The following is a 17,905-nucleotide window of genomic DNA, read 5'->3' as shown; positions in this document are numbered from 1 at the left end:
GAATGAGGAAGGTGACGGTTTACAGCGTGATGGATGAAAGAGTGAAGATGCTGGTTAACTCTTTGTTTTTAAAGGTTTTAGACAGTATAGGGATGAGCAGCAGGTAGAAAGTCGTGTGCAGCAGGGCTGGAGGGGGAGGCATGCAGTTAGCAAATTCGAAGAGCAGTCAGCGTGGAAATATCGATAGAAGACGAAGGAAGCAACATCTTGTGAATTTAGAGGTAGAAGACTATCAGTAAGGAGGAGAGCTGATGAGACGGAAGCATAAGAACATGAACATAAGAAGGCAGGAGTCTACAAAGAGGCCAGTAGGCAGCAGAACAACTCCTTTGTTCAACTCCATCTTATCTTCCCCAATATCATCCAATAGAATTAATCTAGTCTATTTTGAATGTGACATGTCCAGAAGAGCTGTGTGCGTTTCCACACCATACTCCATACGAGGGCGGACAAGGCCCTTTATATGGATAGCAACTGCGCGGGAGAAAGAGGCATGGGCAATCCCAGAAATACCCTCAGAAGCAGTTGCCGAGGAGAATGTAATTTCCAAGTTGAGATTTTGGGGTGCAGGATGAATAACGAGGATGTTTAGTGTTGAAGAAGGAGACAGCTGAGTGTTGTTGAAGGTAGAGGATGATGTTTGGAAGATTGTGTCGGTTGATGAGTGGAAAATTAGTTTTGAGGCATTGAGACTGATTCTTCTACTTAAATCGAAATGATAAACAGATCTGAGGATTAAGCGTTCTGCAGCCTCAGCCTGGAGTTAATGTACTTCTTGTTGAGAAGGACTGAAAAGCTGAACAATGAAGTGGAGTCGTCGGCGTATAGTGGACTAGGATGTTTGTTATGGAAAGAAGATCATTGAAGTGAATAACAGGAAGAGAGTGGGTGATAGGATAGAGCCCTGTTTGGGGCTATTGCCAAATGGGTTTAGGGAAAACGGTGACAAATCTACCACCGTGAGATAGAACGACAGCCGGAAAGGAAACTGGAATATAAAGGAACAGAGAGAGGATAGAATCGAAGAGGGAACGGTTTAGATCAAAGATTTGTGCCAGACTCTATCAGAAGGCTTTCGATATGTCTAGCACAACAGAAAGTTTCAGCAAACGGCTAAGAGAGGATGACCAGGTAGTTAAGAGAGAAACGAAAGATGTCATGATGAGCATACATTGCGGAATTATTTTAACGATCAGATAGAAAGGATGAAATATAAGGTAGCCTTAGTCTTCTGGTTGAGTTGATTCAAAAGCTTTAGATGAACATGAAAGTTGGTATTGGGCGGTAGTTTGAGGGATTGGGCGGTCACCTTCTCTTAGGCTGGGCTGTTACAGGCACTTCCAGCAGGAAGGAAGATATATGTTGATAGGGAGAGACGAAAGAAGTTTGACCAGGCAGGTGTCCAACACAGAAGCACAGTTTTAAGGACAATGGGCCTCCATCGATTGTAAACCTTCCTGGGTGAGGCCAGAGGGCATAGAAAACATCATTATTAAGCATCAATAACAGGCATAAAAGGAGTCAGGGGGGATGGTGAGGAATATGCCCAGAATCGTCAAAATTGGAACTATGAAAGTTTGAGCGAAGTTCAGCCTTAGAGACAGATGAGACAGCAATGCTGCCGTGGGGTTAAGGAAGGAGGAAAAGGAAGAAACTGAAATTAGAGGAGATATTTTGGCTGAATGCCAGTCTGGGAAGGAGTAGAAGAAGCAAAGTGTTGACATTTTTATTTACTAAAGAAGTTTTGAAGTGAATCGGAGAATGGTGTGGCACGATTCCGGGCTAAATGTATAGATCAAGAGACTGTGCAAGTTCAGAGGCTCTGAACCTTTGTACAGGCTGCCTCTATCTTTAATAACACGAATAAGTATAATGATTAAACCAAAGGCTTTTTTAGCATGAGGGGCGAGAAAGTACGTGGAATGTATGCCTCCATTCAGAACAATGCTGCTAACAAGAGCACACACAGAGGGGTCTCTCTCCTGGAAGCAGTAATCATTCACAGAAATCGGAAAGAGTACATCCTCAGGTCGTCCACCGAACTGAAACCAAAATGCCAGAAGCATCGCCTCCTCTGGCGGGTCAGAGGGTCCAGGGCGATAGGACGGAATCTGAAGCAGTTATGATCGGAGGAGCCCAACGGAGATAACAGTTTGACAGAGTAAGCAGAAGGATAAAAGGTAAGGAAGAGGTCTAGAAATGTGGGCTGTCTCCAAGACGGTCAGGGAATACAGTAGTGCTGAACCAACCGCTCTAGGTCGTGGAGGGAGAGTAAGATACATGAAACTGCCAAACTGGTCAGTGAAAAAGGATGGAAGCAAAGCTGGTAGTGAACATTTAAAATCTCAGATGGAGATTTCAGCAGGGGAAGTGGGTCAAAGATGCGCTCTTTGAGTTCAAATAGTCAAAAGGTTTATAGTTTCGGTGAGTTAGGAGAATGTGCTGAATGTATTTGGTAATGAATGACAGTGAAGTCTTAGCCAGATGTTGGAAAATTCAGAGTCAAGGTCTCTTGGGCACGAGAGTAAGTGATGTCGTTGCGCACGTAGGCGCAACATCAACGGATTGAAACTTAGGATAGAGATAGTGGAGGGAATAGAGTACAGGTTGCTGTCAGTAGCCTCCAGAACCTGTGTTTCGGTGATGAAGGTGAAGAGATTTAGAGGAGGAGATGAATTGTTCCACAGAATGAAATTAGAACGGAGACCGCAGATGTTGCAGAAGTGAAGTAAGGAGGAGGAGTTCGAGGAGTTATCGGGACACCTCTCAAGTCAGCAGCCAGAGGATCCCTAAGAATTTGTGGTCCCCAGGCAGGGACTCAGGCGATTATTTTTTCGCCATGTTGAATTTGAATTTTGGGGAAAAGGTGTGTGTTGTGTGAATGGTGTGGTGTAGAAAGAGAGGAACATGTCTTTAGAAACATACTAGACTATCTCTGGTGTTGATGAACAAAGGGAAACAGTTGAAGAGGACATGGGAAGGGTCTTTAGAAGGGGCTGGCACCCTCTCGCTTCCCATATCCTCACGGGAGTAGCTCACGCCCGTTCGGTAGGTGTCTTCCTACCTACTCCTACTACTGCGTGCATTGTGTACAAAATGAATGTGGCTCCTGGTTTTGCCGCGTCTCGTATTGAATGAGTTCGCTTGTCCAGGGGCGTCGTTGATTGCACAGTTTCTTGCAAGCCCATCGACATAGGTTCGACTTTGATCAAGGGTTATGGCCTTGCCTCACCTGCAGTTTTAATAACTTTCAAAGCTTTCAACTGTCTCGTTCAGGAGCCTTCAAACGGGCCAACAAACCTCGTTCAGAGTGGAGTCCGTCCTCGAAAACAAATCTGGGCGCTGATTGAAGTGATGCCACGCATTATTGAACACGCCTTCGTCGTTACATAACTACTTTAGACTAGTGTTGACCGTACGCTTTACTGTGCATCCGGCAGACGACTCGATGAATCCAGAGACGATGATGTGGGGACTTGGTCTTGTATTTCCGAATGACTTGACGGTATTTTGCTAACAGGTCCTGAAGATGCGGTTGACTGAGTCGTTGGTTCCGCATGGAGCAGGCCACTGTCCTCCTTCGCATTATTGAGCTTCCATCGACCGCTGATTCAATAATAATAGTTTAGTCAGACTCCACCGGAATATGCGGTACAGTTTTGGTCGCCTCACACATGCAAGGACATTGCTAAATTAGAAAGTGTTCAGCGTCGGACAACAAAAATGATCTCTTCCTTGCGCAACAAAATCCTACGAAGAAAGGCTTTCCACCCATAACATGTTCTTACTTGAAACGTCGCCTCCGAGAAAATTGATCAGATATTTAAATACTTAGCGTTTCACGAATGTAGACAGAACAAAATTGTTTTATGATCAGTGACACTTTGCGAACGAGGAACAATAACAAAAACTCAAATGTAGACAAGTAATTCAGACCGCAAATTTTCTTCACCAACGTTGTAGTGCGAAATGGAATAAGCTCCCACCGTCAATGGTCCAGTGTAACGATTGACCTTTGAAAACAAGCTCGACCGTCACTTCCTTGAACCCAATATTAACTAAGTAGAAAAACCTTTTGGAGCCATCTGATTAGTGTAGATTCACTTGCATTTGGGACAGACCACCTAGTCTGGACCATGGGGTCTGTGTGGTCCTGATTTTCTATGTAAATCTATGTAAAAAAATTCTCTCTCTCTCTCTCTCTCTCTCTCTCTCTCTCTCTCTCTCTCTCTCTCTCTCTCTCTCTCTCGTTATGGGGTTGCAGGTACTTTCAAGGGTGGTTTTTTCAGCAGCTTGGCGATAGTTTGTGAAGGCAATTTAAAGCAATTTAGCATTAGTTGGACTGTATCTTGACTATGCGGTTCAACTCTAGTCCTTACTATGCTAGAATGGATATCAAAATGTTAGAATCGGTGCAGAGAAGGATGACTAAAAGATGATTCAGGGGTTGAGAAACTTGCCGCTGAGGAAAGACTCAAACAGTTAAGCAGATTCTCCTGGAAAGAAGACAGAAAGTGCGTGGAGACATGAACGAGGGTTATAAATAGATGAAGGGCTTTATGGGAGATCTTCATAAGGTTTTGTTTGTGAAGAGGTAGGTAGGTTACAAGTAATGGGTTTCAACCGGATAGATTCAGATAACAGGGACATAGGCAAGAATTGGTTTACTAACAGAGTGGTGGATGAGTGGAATAGGCTTAGCAGTCACGTGTGAAGTGCAAAATACAGATGTCATTCAAAAAAATAGATTAGATAGAATTAATGGACAGCGATATTGGGTGGGTTAGATACACCGGAGCTTAGGTTCAAAGGAGCTGCCTCGTATAGGCTACCGGCCTCTTGCAGACCTACATTACTTATGTTCTTATGTTCAGGAAGCTTCTGATGAGGCCAATTTATCTCCTTTGAAGCCTTGAAATAGTAGTTAGAACAACCCACACTAGACAAACTTTCATAGGTTGAATGAACATTTTCCATGGGTAGTTTTACGAGCCTAGTAGTAGTTTAAGCAGGTCACTGCACCATGGTATGAAAAAGGAAAAACCACTAATGACAGCGATTAATCTCCTTTGAAGCACCAAGGAATAGTACTGTTTGACAGAACATACCCACATTGAACCTGAACATCGTAGATGTTGTTGGTATTTCCATGGGTAGTTTACGAGCTTAATAGTAGTTTGACCTTTGCACCGTGGACATGAAAAAACACCAATAAAGGCCGACTAACCCAATTTGTGGCGCTGAAAATTGTTGTTTTGAACGAAGTCGAAAGATAAATGCCCACCTACACATAAGATAAGACTTTCGTAAGTTTAACAAGCACTTCCATGGGTGAGTGTTATGAGCATAATGATAGTCTGACCACCCTTATGCATCGTGATCGTGAAAGGCCTCCTACAGCCGACCAACCTCCTTTGTGAACTTTGGAAGAGGAGAAACACTTGTTGTGACCAATTAAAACACACCATTTTCTTTCTTGTTCCTTCTTCCTCATTTCTTCATTCTGCCCTGTAACTCACCTTGTCTCTTTCTCCTCTTCCTCTCACCAACACCTAATATCTTGTCTTCCCTATTCATCAGACTGCGAGTCACTATATATATATATATATATATATATATATATATATATATATATATATATATATATATATATATATATATATATATATATATATATGTAAGTAATCACTCCTATTATTATAAACATTAACATATGAAAACTACATCACCATAGAGCCATTATTGTAAATATTAGCGCATATGAACTTCTGTAAATAATCAATCACCGTATGTAAAAACGTGTATATTCTCGAGAATAAATTTGCTTATAAATGGAGTCACCACCGGGTTATCAGTCGTATCTCTGAACCTACACAGACGGCCTTAACGAATCACACGGCGTTATAACAGCTATAACGTAGCTGTCTAGAAAACACACAAACAGAAATGTCTGGCTTTCTCACTAGAGGCCTAAGCTGCCGCTACACATTCATTCAAAAGGAGAGTACCGAAACACCTCTGCACCTGAAATTGATCTTGTTTTTTACCTTTTATTCGCTCTTCTTTATCTTTTGTACGAAGCAAAATATAGAGGGCTTTTTTTATTTTGTTGTTGCTGTTCGTGTTTTTGCCCTTGAATTGCCTCCTCTGCTGTAAAAAAAATAAAATAAAAAATGAATATATTGTTGTGAGACCCGAATCCGTGTCAGAATACGGGGCATACTAGATGTGATTACTGATTAGTTCTGACAGTTTAGCTTTTTAAGGGAGGGCGAGATTGGACGTGTGGCAGTGCAGCACCCGAAGCCGTGGCGTGAGGAGGAAGCGGATAGCTGCTGCGTCTCATAAGTGGTGCCGAGAAGACAGTGTGTTTGTGTTAGTGTGTGTGTGTTTACGCCGACGTGGAAAACATGGTAAGAGGAACTTGCACACACACACACACACACACACACACACACACACACACACACACACACACACACACACACACACACATAAAATAAAATTGAAGGAAAAGCTGGACAAATATAGTGGGAGACAGGACTGACCGTGCTTGAGTTCAGGTCCTGTATACTACAAAAAGGTAAACACACACACACACACGCACACACACACACACATTTTTAAATTTTTTTTTTTATTTTACTATCTTTATTTTTATTTTTGAAGTTTTGCATATCTTATCTTCTTATCAAATATTTTTTTCCGTTCTTGCAACATTGATCTATACTTTGACCTTCTGTTGTTGTCGTTTTTTTTCTGAGTGAAGCGAAAAACTGATGGAGAATATGAAAAATGCACATGTACTCTTTTGATTATCTCTCTCTCTCTCTCTCTCTCTCTCTCTCTCTCTCTCTCTCTCTCTCTCTCTCTCTCTCTCTCTCTATATATATATATATATATATATATATATATATATATATATATATATATATAAATATATATATATATATATATATATATATATATATATATATATATATATAACCAACCTCTACCTATCTCTTATCTCTATTAACTCTATCTATCTATCTATCTTTCGCTCACCACGACTGGTGGGTAAGAAGATCCTGCCCTCTCTACCTCTCTGTCTATATTTATCAAGCTCTCTCTATCAATCTATTTATATATAACTCTCTATCTACTTTTTTTTTCGATTTCTCTATCAGTCTAACTTTCTCTCTCTCCCCGGCAGGAGGAAGAGCAGATCCTGCTCTCTCTACCTCTCTCTTTCAAGCTCTCTCTATCTATCCCTATCTATATCTATCTAACTCTTTATCGATCTATCTATCCATCTCTCTCTCGCTCATACAGGAGGAAGAGAAGGTCCTGCCCGTCATCGACCTGAGCCTGGCCAAGGGTCACACGCGGGCCGGCCTGGTGAAGGAGCTGCACGAGGCGCTCACCACCGTGGGCTTCATCTACCTCAAGAACGTGAGACCATCTGTTTGTTCCGATGGCTGTTATGATACACGGTTACGAGTTCCCTTCTCGCGACCATACAAGATAATGCTGTGACCTAACCAATCAGCAAACTACTCTGGATTCGGTCTCTGTTTCTAGTTCCAGGTGCGTGACAAAATAAAAACGATTCTGAATGATAAGTGACGCAAATGACTCGAAGCTGTAATGAGGTACAATGACACGACATGCAGTAAGTACGTTATCAAGAGGGTTATACTCTCTTTATATAGAAACACATTATGCACGTTGATAAATTTGAATAATATTGACGAAACACGACACGAACGAGAATATTCACCTCTCTGTCTGTCTGTCTGTAATCAGTCGATTGATCAGTGAGCTATTTACCCAGATGATGGTGGTGGTGGTGGTGGTGATAGTGGTGGTTATGAAGATAGTGAATTGAAGGTGAAACGAATGTAAGAATGGTGATGAGGAGCTTAAATTCGCCTGCACCACCACCATCATCACCACCACCAGCACCACCTACCTCCACCATCACACACCACCCCTACCACCACCACAACCACCGCGTCCTCTCCTTCCTAGCCTTCGAGATCGGGCCGAAGCAGGGGAAGCCGAAGGAGGGACTCATATCGCTGGAGGAGAAGTTCATCATCGAGGACAACCAATGGCCTCTAGAGTCTAGAGGAATCCGAGGAGGGCAGGAACTTCAGGGTAAGGGGATAGGATGTTAGATTCTCTTTTTCTTTTTTTTTCTATATTTTTTATATTTTTCTTTTTCTTTTTTATTTTTTATTTACTTTATTTTTAATTGTTTGTTTTTCTTTCGTTTTTTCTCTCTTTCTGTCTTTCTTTTCCTTTCTTACAACCTTTCAATTATTTTTTCAACCTTTCTGTTTTTCTTTCGTTCTTTCGTATATTTTTGTTTATCTTTTTTATATTTTTCTTTGTTTTTTTGTTTTTTTTTTCTTTTTCTTCCTTTTTTTTCTTTTTATTTGTTTGTTTTCCTTTCGTTTTTCTCTCTTTTTGTCTTTCTTTTTCTTTCTTTCAATCTTTCAATTCTTTTATAAACCTCTCTTTTTTTCTTTCTTTCTTTCGTTCTGGCTATCTTTCCTTCCTTCTTCTTGCCTTTCTTTACTTATCTACTACTAATCAACACTATATTCATCTACATCTACCTCTCATCTTTACCATTCCTCCACCTCTCTTTCTGTCAGACATGGATGGAGGTCTACCACGAGAAGATGACCGAGGCTTCGCGGGAGCTGCTGAGCCTGATCGCGGAAGGTTACGGAGCACCCAGCGACTTCTACGCCGACATCTTCAGGGATCCGCATCTCTCCACGCTCTGGCTCATCCGCTACCCGGCCAGACCCAACCCGACATATGAAGCCCGTGACGGTGACGCGGGTAAGTGATGGTGTGTCTTGTCAGGTCATCATCTGTATCACCTTTTTAAGTTATCGCCATCTTTCATTGCCTTCTCTGAGTCTAAAAGCAAAAGTAACTGATATGGTCTATTCCCGGCCTCTTAAGACTCCTTTCTTCCAGGTAAATTGATGGTCTTGCTATGCGTTATCATCTTTATCACCTTCCACGTTATCGTCATTTTACATTGCCTTCTCTGAGTCTAAAAGGAGAAGTAACTGATATGTTCTATTCACGGCCTCTTTAAACGCCTTTCTTCCGGGTAAATTGATGGTCTTGCAATACGTTATCATCTTTATCACCTTTCACGTTATCGCCATCTTACATTGCATTCTCTGGGTCTAAAAGCAAATTGATAATGTTCTATTCACAGCCTCTTCAAACGCCTTTCTTCCGGGTAAAGTGATGGTCTTGTAGTACGTTATCATATTCTTTATCACCTTTCACGTTATCGTCAGCTTACATTGCATTCTCTGGGTTTTCAAGCAATAGTAACTGATATGTTCTATTCACGGCCTCTTCAAACGCCTTTCTTCCGGGTAAATTGATGGTCTTGCAATACGTTATCATCTTCATCACCTTTCAATTATCGTCATCTTACATTGCATTCTCTATGTCCTCAAGCAAAACTAGCTGACATATTCTTTTCACGTCTTCTTCAAACTCCTTTCTTCCGGGTAAATTGAAGGTCTTGCCACGTTATCATCTCCTTCCTCATCTCTTCTTAGTCTAAAAACAAGGAACTGAGAGATCGCAAAAATACCTGCTTGAGACACCTTTTCTCTTTCTTCCTCCCTCTCACAGTAATCCAAGCAGCCAAACAGACATATTAAGCCATGAGCAAAGATATTTTATCACTTTTTCTGAGCCTTAAAACAAAAGACCATAAAAACATTAGACACACCTTCTGCCATCTTTCTTCCTCCATCGTTATAGTGATACAGTCAGCGAGGCACCAAAATTTCCGTCATGCAGTAAGTTTTCGTCTCCTATTCTATCTCTAAAACCAAAAGAAACACGCACTCGAACCACATCTCCTTTTCACATACTTTCCCTCCTCACCTACAGTGATCCAGACGGCCGAACACCAGGACACCACGATGGTCACCCTGCCGGCCACCTTTGCCGAGTTACCCGGGGCTGCAGGTTCGCTGGTGGAAGGACGGCTCCATCATCGACGTGACGCACAAACCCGGCCACCTCGTCATGAACATCGGCCAGCTGCTCTCCTACACCAGCGGCGGGGCTCTCAAGGCTACCAAACACCGCGTGATCGACTGCTGTGGTGATAGGTGAGCCTGGTGGTGGTGGCGGTGGTGGTAGGCTATGTTAGGTTGGACTAGGTTGGTTTGGTAAGGTTGTTGCTGTTGTTGGTGGTGGAATAGGTGTGTGTAGGTTGGTTGGGTTAGGTTGGATAGGTAGTTTTATTTGTTGTTGTTGTTGGAATAGTAGATAGGTTAGATTAGGTTAAGTTAAGTTGGATAGGTTAGGCTAGATACGTAAGAATATGACCCTTTGAAAGATTTTGAAGGTCAGGGTTCGTGAAAGTATATGTGTGTTGGGTTTGGTAACACTGCACCATTAACCTAACCTAACCATCACCAACACAAACTCGCTATTCCCACACAACCTTTCCTTCCTCCTCCCCCAGGCACTATCTATTCTAAGCCTAAGAGCAAAAGGAACTCAAACGGCAAACAACATCTCCAAACCTCTCTCACCTTTCCCTTGGCAGGCTGTCCGTCCCATTCATCCTGGAGCCACGGTTCCACGCCAACGTGAACGTGGTCCTGCCGGGGTGCGAGCAGAGGGAGAGTCAGCCCAAGTATTACGGCCACTGGCTCTTGGAGGGGATCAGAAAGTAGGCCGAATACAAGGATCTCTGCAGGCGAATCGAAACACAGACCGCGAAGACACTGTATGAGGGAGAAGAAGATGAGGATGAAGTGATGATGTGGAAGAAATAGATAGGAGGAAGGGGAAGAGGAGCAAGAGGATAAGGGATGATGATGTAAGGATTGGGACGATGCTGCAAGGAGGAAGAGGGGGATATTTGGTGATGGAGAGGATATAAGGAAAGAGAAGGAGAGGAAGAGTAAAAAGATAAGGTTTTAGTTCAATGAGAGGTAATATCAGGGAGTAGATTCGAGAAAGAGGATGAGAAATTGTGAAGAGGGAAGAGGAAGAGGAGCAAGAGGAGGAGGAGGGGAATACTGTGTTAATAGAGATGATATGATACAATAAAGAGGAATTACATAGGTGGAGCGAGCAGAGGAGGAGGTGGAATTAGAAGCAATGTAAGAAGCGCATTCGATAAACAGGTAGAGAGCAGAGACAGGTGAATAAATATGAGGAAGAAGATAACAACAGAGAATATATAAGGAGAGAGACAGCAATGGAGGAAAAAAGAGGAAGGTAGTGTGAAGGTAGAAGTGTGAGGTGAAATGTGAAAAAAAAACAGATTACCACCACCACTAATAATAATAATAATAATAATAATAATAATAATAATAATAATAATAATAATAATAATAATAATAATAATAAGAGTGTATTGTCATTCTTGAACTAGGTATTTCCAGGTAAGCAATCAGATAAATAAGATTAAGATAAAGATGATGAAATGACAGGTAAGAATGATGATGATGATGATGAAGATGAAACAGATGATTTTGATATCGTAACAAGTGGTGATGATGATGCTGAAGTTTATGTAATTATTTTAACATGTGTGGGAAGAATAAAAAAAAAAAAAAATTGTATAACTTTGAAGATAAAATGTGGGAGAAAAGAGTTACGTTGTGAGGAAGACTATCTCTCTCTCTCTCTCTCTCTCTCTCTCTCTCTCTCTCTCTCTCTCTCTCTCTCTCTCTCTCTCTCTCAATGAGAAATAAATGTTGTAAAATGATTTAGGAATTTACTATTATTTAAAAGCACGAAAAAATACTCCTTTTATATTTATCCAGTTTTTCATTCATTAATTTATTCAAAGTAAAAGAGACAAATACCTTCTCTTTTGTCATGCAGTAAAGTATTTAATAGGAACATTCTTATCGAAAAAAATAATTGCTATAAAAATAAAGCATTAGATTCCACATGTTCGAGGATACAAAAACAAAAAAACAAATGACAAATGATAACCTCCTCCTCCTCCGTCTTCTTCTTATTCTGAACTGTATCGCTAGGTCGTCCTCCTCCTCCTCCTCCTCCTCTTCTTGGTCCTCTCTTCTGTTTATTCACGCACTTCGCTTTCCAATGGCATTATACTATAGATCTTTCCTCACCATAATATACCATCGCACTACATTTTTTTTTCAGTTTTATTGCCTGAATCACCATAATCTTTCAGGGGTGGACTCGCGGACTTGGTATCATTGCTTGGGTGCCTGTACTGATTTAAAGAGGGAGCAGAGAGCAAGAGATAGTAGGTTATGTCACGGTAGGTTAGATCTAGTAAACAACAGCCAATGAGCGACGCAGAGATTGTCACCTAAGCAATGATGCCAAGTACGCGAGTCCATCCCTGAAGGATTTGACCCGCCATCTCTCGTGAAACCGACTATATTTATCAATCATATTCCTTGGGCTTATGCTGATTCATGTATTTTGCTTTCCGATGGCATTATATTATATATCTTTCCTTACTATAATACACCATCGCACTACAATTTTTAGTTTTTTTGCCTGAATCACTTACTTTCAATCCTATTCCTTGGACGTATGCTGATCCACGCACTTTGCTTTCCAATGATATTATATTATGGATCTTTCCTCACTATAATACACCATCGCACTACAATTTTCAGTTTTATTGCCCGAATCGCTTATTTTCAATCCTATTCCTTGGACAAATGGTGATTCACGAATTTTGCTTTCCAATGGGATTAAATTATATTACCTACCTTTCCTACCATCTCAGAACAATATTCATAATTTTATTGCCCGAATCAATTATTTTCAATCCTGTTCCTTGCATTTTTTCGAGCATTTTTGCCATTCATTTTTCCAGCACGACTTTAGGAACACTTTTGCTAGCTTTACAAATCTTTCCGTTTCCTTTTTGCCGCTGTACAGACCCTAACGCCGTACACTAAGTAAAAGAAAACAAAAGAGAAACGATAATAAAGCAAATGAGAAAAAAGTTGGTAAAATAATCACATCACAAGGACGCGAGCAGAGAGAGAACATTCACAGTGCACGTAGAATTAGATCCACTTGTACCATTTCCTTAAACTAGAGAGAATTTCAATGCGCGCACTGAGAATGTTAACAAATAAGAGGATAAAATATACAGGTGGAGGGGGAGGAGGAGGAGAAGGAGGAAGGATGGTGATAAGGAGATGAAGGAGAAAATAATAAAAGAAAAAGAAAATTGAAAAGACGAAGATAAAAGAAAAAAGAAGAAAAGGGAAAGAAAAAAAGAATAACAAAAGGATAAGAGGAGAAAAAAAAAAAAAGAAAAAAAGAAAAAAAGTATTATACCAAAATAACACCAAGAAAAAAAAAGCAGAAAAAAAGGAGAAAGAACAAATAAGACGAAAAAGAAGAAGAAAATACGAAGAAAGGAAAAACAAAAGAGAGGGAGGGGAGGAAGAGGAAGAGAAGGAGGGATAGGCTATGAATATTCCGTGCGCGTGTGTGTGTGTGTGTGTGTGTGTTTGTGTATATATATATATATATATATATATATATATATATATATATATATATATATATATATATATATATATATATATATATATATATATATATATATATATATATATATATATATATATATATATAAGGGGCTGGTACGACAGTCTAGCAGCGTTGCCATCCACGTGCGTGTAGGACTATTCGACCACTCCTTTGTTACCACCGTAGTACCATTCCTAAAAAAAAACTTTTCCTGATAATTAATTAAACCAGGTGAATATCGTAGCAATAGTGGCAATTTTAATACGATTGTCAAAGTACCAGATATATGGTGGAGCCCGATTACGGTTGGCCCAACACTGAGCAGAGGTCAAAGGTGCTCTACGTCAGTAACCTAACTTTAAGTTGAGATCACACGAGCAAGACTTCTAGAGGCTGATGTTGGTTCTTTCCAGGTGGTTATCACAGGCTACGTCAGAGGTGGGATAATAGGTGTGGTAATCTAAAGGAGCCCTCCATACGTACACGGCGGCGCAGTCGACCACTGCCTACTACTCTCTTGGAATCAATTATTTTCAATCCTGTTCCTTGCACTTATTCGAGCATTTTTGACATTCATTTTGTTCAAAGGGCGCACACACACACACACACACACACACACACACACACACACACACACACACACACACACACACACATTCCATTTGTCAATTTGTTGATGTTCTCCCATACACAGACATGACGTCACGATTATCTGGAATGCGCAACACCATCTGCCTCCTCCTCCTCCTCCTCCTCCTCCTCCTCCTCCTCCTAATCCATATACTCATCCTCCTCCTCCCCCTCTCCCCTTCCTCCTTCGCCTCCATCTTTTCCTATTTCGCCTCTCGCCTGACCTCCTCAAAGGGACAGACGTTGACCTTGCTGCTGCTGCGGCATCAAACCTTAACCTTGCTTTTCACCTCGTCTGGTGAAACGACACTTGTTATTTTGTGTGTGAATCGACTCCTTGTGTTACATTTTAACGTCACAACTTTTGAAATCCGTTCATCCACGTTTTTAATTAACCGTTACTTAAATAGGCCCGTACGCCTTCTCAGAAATCGAACGACTAACTGTGCTTGTTTACTTTTCTGATTTAGCACCACTCAACTTAATTAATTAACGTCTAACTCAGTGCTGTGACGCGTCTAACTAGTGTTTGAAGTGTTGCGAGGATTACCTTACAGTGAGAGGACTTCCCTGCTGAGCTGAGCGGTTAAGTTATATATCGACTTTTTTTGTGTTTCCTGTCTTTCCTCAGTAGGATTACAACTACACGACCTAACACAGCACCCAGTGAAAGACAGTGAGCTTCTTGTGTCTAACTAACGTAGAAAATCTGTCACTAACGTAGAGGTACAAAGCTTGACCCGTATACCAGCACACCTGTTTTGAAAAGGAGGAAAAGTTTAATCCCCCAGAGAATTTTTAATCCCGGAGGGAGGGAAAACACGTGTGGGCCCTCATAGACGCCACCTCAAACTCTCCCGCGTGACTCGACCGATTTAAGGCCGCCTCCTTCCAGGTGTTGACCTTAGTCCACGCGGATACAAAATTCATCTTAACTGTAAAGCGCACAATTATATCGTCTTGCAACAGTAAATAAAAATTTAAAAAAAGAAGTAATCATGCCGTCCAACTATTTCAATTGCTGTAATTGTTCAAAGAAATATGCTGCGATTCATTACCAAACCAGCGACTCGATGTGTAGGTACTGTGTCTTAGACTTACGTATTCAGGCACTACAAACAACCAACGAGGATCTACAACGCTCCAATGCGTTGATCTGGGACACCATGATGGCCTTCCCTCAACTCCCTACTCCTCATTCTTCTTCTTCTTCTTCTTCTTTCCCCGCCCTTCCTACTCCAGCTTCCTCCTCCTCAAACTCATATTCTGACGTTCTGACCCAATTACATACCTCCTCCTCCTCCTCTGCCTCGCCTGAACCCGCCTCCATCCTTACTATTCCTTCCGCCCCATCCACCTCCCTTGCTACCTCATCCACTCCCACTCCCTCTTCTTCCTCCACCACCCTTGACTCCTAACCTATCCTCATCACCACTCCATCTTCCCCTTCCACCTCCAGCACGATCTCCTCTGCCTCGCCTCAACCACCCCACTCCTCTGCAACGCCTGATCCCGCCGCCACCCTTACCATTCCTTCTACTCCATCCACCTCCCTTCCTACCCCATCCACCTCCATCCACAGTACCACTCCCCTTTCTCCCGCTCTCCCTTCCTCTCCCTCCAACACCCTTGACTCCTCCCCTATCCTCATCACCACTCCATCCTCCACTTCCACCTCCAACACGAACTCAACCTCCGCCTCCTCCTCCACTTCTGATACCACATCTCCCTCCATCCACACCTCACCCTCCACCCTTTCCCAACCACCCACTACTATCACCACCACCACTTCCAAACCCACCTTAGCCCTAGCTCCCTTGTACCTCGCGCCCTTCAGAAGAAATCACAAGACCATTCTACCAGCTGTCACTTGTACGAACCAGACGCTGTTTCCTGGTATGGGCAAACTAACTACTAGAGTCAATTTAGTTGGAGACAGTGTGGTGAGAGGCCAACTTACGGAGTTTTGTGGTTGGAATACGTTGACACGGCAGCGTTTCTGTATCCCCGGAGCCAAACTGGACGATATTGAATCAGCTGTCGATGCAGTTTCAGTAAATGCGAAGGACGACACAGTGTATCTGATCCATGCGGGAACCAACGACCTTCAGTCAACTCAAATTCAGGACCTGTTAGCAAAATACCGTCAAGTCATTCGGAAATACAAGACCAAGTCCCCTCACATCATCGTCTCTGGAATTCTACCGAGAGTCAATACGTTCGCCGGATACAACAACAGTAAAGCGTACGGCGTCAACACTAGTCTAAAGCAGTTATGTAACGATGAAGGCGTAGGGTTCACGAACGCATGGCATCACTTCAACCAGCGCCCAGATTTGTATTGGGAGGACGGACTCCACTTGAACGAGGTTGGTTCGGCGCGGCTAGGAAGGCTCCTGAACGATGCAGTTGAAAGCTTCTCGAAAAGCTATTCAAAAAACTGGAGGCGAGGGCAAGGCAAAGGCAACCCTTGATCAACCGAACCGTAGCGTCGATGCGGCTTGCAAGAAACTGTGTAACCAACGACGCCTCCGACAAGCGAACTCATTCAACACGACGCGGCCAAACCAGTAGTCACATTTCCATTTTGTACACAAATGCACGCAGTCTATTACCCAAAAAGGACGAAATTAGGGCGTATATTGCAACTGAGAAACCAGATGTGGTAGCCATCACAGAGACTTGGGCCAACTCTGCACATCTAGTATCTGAACTGTCATTTCCCGGGTACGAAAGCTTCCAAAAAAATCGAATGCACAAGAAAGGAGGAGGTAATTTGCTACGTAAAAGTACGCTCCCTGCCATAAAAATAGACAAACAGGATGCAGAAATTACGACTCCGTCTATGTGGAAATAACTGCGAATAATAAGAAACTAACACTTGCGACCGTATACAGGCCTCCAAAACAACAAGCAGCCGATGACACTGCCCTGTACGAAGAGCTTCACTCTTTAACACAAAGTAAACAAGCAATAATAATTGGGGACTTTAATTGCCCTAACATTGACTGGGGACAATTGACTGGAGATCAAGAGGGTAACAGGCTTATAGAAATGGTGGAGGATTCGTTCCTCACTCAAGTTGTAACTCAACCAACAAGAGAAAACAATCTGCTGGATCTGGTATTAGTAAGCGACCCCGACCTCATTCGCGACTGTGAAGTTGGTGAAAAATTAACGGTTGCGATCACCACTTAATCCGTTTCAATGTCAACATAAGTCACAAACTCGTAGACAATCCGTCAGTGATACCAGACTACAAAAAAGCAAATTTCAACCTAGCCCGTGAGCTGCTTCCCTCTGCGACCTGGGACCAACTTCACCTAACCGACAATACAATCGACAACGTGTGGAACAAGATCAAAGATAAGCTTTTGGGAGTAGAAAAGGCTACAGTGCCGACGAAACCCAGGCGAGTAAATGGTGCCGTAGATCCACCGTGGATGACCAGAGAAATAAAAAGGGCGGTAAACTTAAAAAAATTATAACCTAATGAAAGAGAATGACACGGCCGAAGCCCGTACTCAGTACCACAACAGCCTCAGAGCTTGTCGCACCCTTATTCGAGTAGTAAACGCAACTACGAAAAACAAATAGCGCGTGACATCAAGACAAACTCAAAAAATTCTTCACATACATCAGATCGAAAAAGAAAGTAAAATCAACTATTGTTACCCTGACAGTCGAGACTGGAGCTGCAACTCATGACAGTAACCAGATTGCCATAATCCTCAACAGT

At 42.2% G+C, this 17,905-nt stretch overlaps 1 pseudogene; it reads left to right on the top strand.

Annotated features, from left to right (window-relative positions):
* Positions 1-7,314: 7,314 nt before the first annotated feature.
* LOC126993510 (uncharacterized) lies at positions 7,315-10,721 on the top strand (annotated as a pseudogene).
* Positions 10,722-17,905: the final 7,184 nt, after the last annotated feature.

This window comes from Eriocheir sinensis, unplaced genomic scaffold (genome assembly GCF_024679095.1).
Source record: "Eriocheir sinensis breed Jianghai 21 unplaced genomic scaffold, ASM2467909v1 Scaffold625, whole genome shotgun sequence".
NCBI lineage: Eukaryota > Metazoa > Arthropoda > Malacostraca > Decapoda > Varunidae > Eriocheir > Eriocheir sinensis.
Note: the sequence above shows the minus strand (reverse complement) of the source record. Positions and strands in the feature narration are given on the sequence as shown.